The sequence below is a fragment of the Vicia villosa genome, unplaced genomic scaffold, assembly GCF_029867415.1.
Source record: "Vicia villosa cultivar HV-30 ecotype Madison, WI unplaced genomic scaffold, Vvil1.0 ctg.004275F_1_1, whole genome shotgun sequence".
In the NCBI taxonomy this organism is placed as follows: domain Eukaryota; kingdom Viridiplantae; phylum Streptophyta; class Magnoliopsida; order Fabales; family Fabaceae; genus Vicia; species Vicia villosa.
The window spans coordinates 6,723-13,444 of NW_026706403.1; positions in this window are offsets into that span (position 1 = coordinate 6,723).

A 6,722-nucleotide genomic window follows, 5' to 3' on the forward strand; every position below is an offset into this window, starting at 1 on the left:
ATCTCGACGTAGTCCTGCAACATTTGAATCAGTCTTTGCTTGACACTGTTTTCTAGATCAGCCCCTATCTTGACTTCTTTCTTTTCTTCGTCGCTGCCCAAGTTGATGACCTCAATTGGTTCTTCATGCGGCTGTATAGTCTTTTCTTCTTGTTCTAGCACCCTTGCAAGTTCTCTTGGTACCCCACAATCTTCCTCACTTTCGTCCTCAGTTTGGTAGATCGGATTTTCAAAGTCATGACGGGCAATAGCAGAATCGTTATCAACTGGATCCAAAGTGAATGTGAATCTGCATTTATTTATGTGGGTGTGTGTAAGAAAACATAGCTATTTGAAAAAGCAAAGAAGGAAAAAAAAGGATCACAAAATTTGAATATGCAAACGTCCCATGATTTTATAGAATGAACATGATCATGATATGACAAACCCTTATAAAAGGACCAGTGTGCTTCGGGCAAGGCACACGGCTTTCAAGTCCATGGTTCGATAGTACAGGAACCATTTTTATCTTTGAACAATATAAACAACGAAAACAAGGAATTGCATTTACTCCTGATCAAAGGAGATCACATCCTCAGCTTCCCAGTTGTTCAATCCATTGTGGTGAGCAGGGAGTATCCAGCTGTTCCAGTTGCAGTTGTCTTCTTCATCTTCCACAGCATTGATTTCATTGGTGGGGAAATGAGTCGGTGATCTTTTAGGATCAGTAGGATGATCTGTTGGATATGAGGATCCAGGTTGAGGTACCTCTGTTGGCTGAGCGAGATACTCGATAAGGTCGTCCCATCCAGTCGGGATGATGTCTTTGAGGGAGACTTGTGCATTCTGCTGAGTAGTGTACTCGGACAGAAAACAACCCTCGTTATTTGGTATTTCCCTGGCTTCTTCAAGAGTGAAATTGTCGTCGTAATGTTCATCCCATCCAGTTGGGACAATGTCTTCAATGGCGACTTGTGAGCTCGGAGGAGCGGAATATTTCACCATAAAGTCATACTTGCCACTTGGCTCTCCTAAAGTATCCCAAACTTCTTTAGGTGGATTTTGATATTGCTCATTGATGGAACTTGTGAAACTTTTGCCATTTTCAAATTGATTGCCCCATCCAGTTGGGGTAATGTCTTCTGTAGCAATAAAAGAACTCTGAGGTGCGGTATACTGAAAATTATATCCGCCGCTTGGTTCTCCCAAAGTATCCCAAACTCCCATGGGAAGGGGTGGAACTTCATTTGGGTATGGCTGGATGATATGGTTCAAGAACACTCCATCGTCTTCAATAGCATTTACTCCTTGGCTGATGAAATGTGACATTAATCCTCCAGAACAAGGACTTTGATCGTTCTTTTGATTTCCATTAGCATAGCCCAGGCCTAACTTGTCGGACTTGTAAGGTACGTCGAGGAGCTGTCCCCATATTGTGCAACCACCTTTTTTGATCACATTTTTGGCATCTTTGAGAGAAGCCATAGCCGTAGTTGGAGTAGCAGAAATATGCTTGGTAGTAGAGACATCTGGAGAGACCACCTCAAAAGATTGGCAGGGAGTTTCGATGAATTCGTCATCCAACTCAACATACTTGGAGTTACTCAGGTGACTAACCAAATATTCCTCTTCGCCATAAACTGTGACAATTTTTCCTTTTACTGGATACTTCAACTTCTGATGTAGGGTAGAAGTTACAGCATTTGCCCCATGTATCCAAGGGCGTCCTAGTAAGCAGGAATATGCTGGGTGAATTTCCATTACGTAAAAGGTAGAATCAAAGATCTGAGAGCCCACTCTGATTGGGAGATTCACCTTTCCGTATACTGTTCTTGTTGACCCGTCGAAGGCTCTTACCACAACATCGCTTGGTTGTAACATAATTCCTTCGAAGTCAAGCTTTTCCAGTACTGTTTTTGGTAACACGTTCAAAGAAGAACCGTTATCTACCAGCACATGAGATAGAGTGGTGCCATTACATTCAATGGAGATGTGTAGGGCTTTATTGTGATTCTTTCCAGCAGGGGTTAGATCAACATCAGAGAAACCGAGGCCATTATTTACTGTTAGACTGGCAACACAATTTTCAAATTGATCGATTGAAATCTCTTGTGGTACATGTGCAGCTTTTAGGAACTTCATCAGGGCTTTGGCATGAGCTTCTGAATACTTTAGCAGAGACAACATTGAGATTTTTGAAGCAGTATGCCCCAGTTGTTCGACAATATTGTAATCACTCTTGCAGATGATTTTCAATATTTCCTCCATTTCTTGCTTTGATGGATCCTCAACAGTGACTTCCACCGGTATTTGAACTGGTTCAACTTGTGGCTCTTTGCCTCGAGCGTTGACATCTTGATTAGGAACTGGGACCTGGACTGGATTAGTAACCACATTTGGAGAAATTTCTGGTGAAAAGATCCTTCCACTTCTCGTAATCTTACTGGTACCCACAATGTTATCAACAGTTGGAGTAGTAAAATCCAGGGCCTCTTCGGTCAAGGTATCCTGTTTAACTCCATGGACATAAACATTAGTGTCATAACTCCACGAGACAGCTTTGTCGGAGGAGTATGGAAATGGAGTTGGACTGGTAATGATTACCGATGCCACTTTGGGTGTAGCAGAAATTTTGAAAGGAGCTTTGGTAGGGATTTTTAATGGTATGTTGGAAACCACTGAGACGTCCTCTATTCTCATCCCGTTTGCAAAGACTTCGCATAAAACATCCATGGAAGGTAGCCTCTCAAACATAATGATGCGGCAATCCATCCACTTTTGAATTCCCATTCTCAGATTTTCACAACCATTGGGTAGGTGTGTGCAATAAAAGCAATCAGGGTCGCAACCTGGAAAGTAACCAGCTTGGATTAGCTTTCTTTTGACTTCAAGGAGAGGAGTTGACAATTCCCTCACATCATAGATGTAAACAGTGTCCAGGATAGCATTAATAGTTTTGTCGTGCTTTGGCATTGGTGCAGTGATGACATTTGGCGTTTCTGGGGGATCGAACTCAATTTCCCCAGCATTTATCATGTCTTGTATTTTATTTTTTAGGGCCCAACAATGATCTGCGTCATGTCCTGGACAGTTAGAGTGATACGCACATGTTACATCAGGGCGATAACTCGGAGAGGAAGTGTTGACGTTCTTTGGAGGGTCTTTCAATGTGATCAAATCTGCTTTAAGCAAATGCTGCAATGCTTGAGAGATTGGCATATTGATTCTAGTAAAATTCCTTCTTGGCGCATCTGGTCGACGCGTATATTTTGGCGGTTGATCTTTTTGAGGCGCAGATGCGGAGATCAGAACTGCCCCTATAGATTGGTGATGCTCATTTTTGCGACCTTTCAGACTTTGCATTGTATTGACCTCATTCCTCCCACTGATGGGCCTTTTTGTAGTACCAGAGGAAGAGCCTATTTGAATTTTTCCACTTTGAATGCCGCTTTCGACACGTTCTCCAGTCAATATCAGGTCAGTGAAACCTGATGATGAGCTTCCCAGCAAATGACTGTAGAAAGGGCCAGTTAAAGTGCCCATGAACATGTCAACTAGCTCGCGATCTGATAAAGGTGGTTGAACCCTTCCAGCCATATCTCTCCACTTTTGTGCATATCCTTTGAAACTTTCTTTTGGTGCCATGGACATGCCCCTTAGTTGAGTACGGGTTGGTGCAAGATCAGCATTGTATTGATACTGTTTGTAAAAAGCAGCAGCTAAATCTTCCCAGGTATGAACTTTTGTACTTTCCAACTGGTAGTACCACTCGAGTTGTGTACCCGACAGGCTTTCTTGGAAGAAGTGAATCCACAATTTGTTATCTGCTGTATGAGGTTGTATCTTCCTTACATAGGACCTCAGATGTAGTTTTGGACAAGAAACTCCATCATACTTTGCAAAGACAGGAACTTTGAACTTTGGAGGGATAACAACATCTGAGACGAGTCCCAGATCATTGAAATCTAAACCAGGTATTTTTTGTATCTCCATAGCTTTCATGCGTTCTTCCAACTGCTGGTATTTGTCATCATCCTGTTCGTCTCCAGAATGATAATCTTCTTCATTAGAAGAGAGGGAGGGTTTGGCAGAACCCTGGTTGCTGTGATTGTCTCCTTGTTCACCATCACCGACTATTTCAGGGATCGGTGGCTTTTTGGACTTTTTGACTGGGATTTTGATCTTCCTTTTCAGGTGACTCAAGCCTACAGATCCTTTGGGCTTCTTTTTCTTCTTGGTTATCAGGGCTTTCAGCTCTTGTTGCCCCTTTGCCAGTTCCAGAATTGCTACTTGAACTTGGGCGTTCTGTGCTTCGAGATTCTTGATGCTTGTCTCAGATTCCATCTCTTCTAACTGAAATAAACAGCGAGGAGATGAGAAATCCGTCATGTGAACATGTTATGCAATGTGTATGAATGAAATGCATATGCAATGAATGAAATGTATATGCAATGTTTTCAAGGATCTTAGAATTTAGATTTGTTAAAACAAGGGAGAAACAAACATTTATTAGTTAAACAGTTTATTTCTTTTTTCTCTCTTTTTTTTCTTTTTTCTTTTGCCTCATTCGGGATTACAAAAATAAAGAAAATGAAGGATCCCTTAGGTCTCCCATGGACGCTTTCTCTTTGCACCCAGGAATGTGTTGATCTGCTGTTCTTCTTGGAGTTGTCCGGTGAGCTCCAATAATCTTCTCTCATAGTCTTGACAGTATGCTTTGAAGGTGTCTCTTTCCTCTTTTAGTTGAACCCAAGATTTCTGCAACTCTTCCAGGTCAATTGGCATATCCAGATGTAGAATAACTTGAGGTTCGTCTCCTTCGACTTTTGGCTCGATAGTCACAGGTAGAATAGCGGGATATGGCATGATGAATTTCTGAGCATGAGTACGCACCCATCTGAGGTAAGGTTCCATAGGAATAGAATTCCATTGCCCCAAAGTTTTGCTTTCTATTCTATAGACACTGCCCCACGCATGTATAAACCTTCGTCGGTGTCTGTGGGAATCATTCTCGTAATCAAACACAATGCCACGGATAATCATGTCATGAGGACCGTTTCTCCGTGCATATCCGAATTGGCGTAAAGCTAGAGAGGGGTTGTAAGTGATGCCTCCCTTGATGCCAAGTAGTGGCACATTAGGGTACTCTCCACAATGGTCAATGATAGTAATGTCTCTTTGAAAGAAGTTGTTCCACCGGATATCTGAATGAGACAAAGACATAATCCTGCGAGACCATTGCATTCTTTGTTCATTTCTCAACACTGATCGGGGAAGATGAAATGTAAACCATCTAGCCAGTAGTGGTATACAGCACATAAGAGTTCCTCGTTTCTTCATGGTACGAGTGTATAGAGAATGTAGAATGTCTCCCAGCAAGGTTGGTACTGGGTTACGGGTTAAGAAAAGGTTGATGATGTGCACACTTATGAACTGGTCGGGATTAGGGAATAAAACCAACCCATAGATCAAAAGAGCTATAACCTCCTCAAAAGCTGGATAACTTTTGTTTTCTAGTAGTAATCGAGCCTTTTCCATTAAGAACTTAGCAAGCAAACCCTGGATTCCGCTCTTTGTTTCCCAATTGGACTCGATTTCTGACTTTCGCAAATGTAAGGAAGCAACAATGATTTCAGGTTTTGGAATCCTTTCTAAACCAGTGAAAGGTAATTGATCTCGAACAGGTAATCCAATTAGTTCAGAAAACTCTTCCAAGGTGGGTACTAACTGGTAATCAGGAAAGGTAAAGCAATGATGTTCGGGATCAAAGAACTGGAACAGGACCCGTATCATGTCTTCTTCAAATTTTGAGGTAACCAAATGGAGTAGGTGACCGTGCTTTTCGGTGAATTGAGCATTCCTGGGAAACTCTAATACTAAGTCTTTTAGTTCAGATGGCACCGTTGAGATGTTGATTCGGATGTAATCTCTGGTGGCGGGAGCCATTACCTGCAATAACAGAATAAAGGTAAACTCTTTGATCCTTGAAATGATTAGTGAGAAAATGATATGCTTATGATGCTTATGATGTTATGATGTCAAACATGTGGCAAACACAAACAAATCAAACAATAGCCTTAGGTTTAAAGGCTTGCATGAAGTTCATAGGTGATACCCTCCCCACTGAAGTTGAGTTGGTTAAAACCTGTCCTAGAATAGTATTTGGGTTCTATGATCCTTGGAGACAACATCTCAATACGGCGCTCGGACGGCCGATCAAAAATATTCCTCGAGGATAACTAACTTCGATCAATTTCAAAGCTAGCCACTTAATAGGCCACAAGTCAAGTTCAACTAAAAGGTTCTAAGCCAAATTAGTGTTTAATGACATTTCAGAAGCCTAATATACTCCTTGATCGTTTTCAAGGGACATCAGTATAAACCAAAGTATCGCACTAACGGTGACTACCAGATCAACCGTATCGGTACATGCCGTACAGTTTCCTTGGTCTATTGTCACATACTTAAGGTATCTCGAGATTCGGGTTAGAATCTTTCACACAAGCAAAATACCCAAACAAACCTTTGGAAAATAGAGCAATCAAGTCAAGCAATTGAAAACATCGAAGTGATCTAAACTCTAAAGGTAACCCCTTTGAAAACATTTTGTTTTTTGAAAGTATTCCCCAGCAGAGTCGCCAGTTCTGTCGCCCTCGGTTTTTTACCATACCTCTCGCAGAGAGATACGCGAACTGACTCTTTTCTTTCTGCTTTTGTGTTTTTGAAAATCAGAGAGTCGCCACC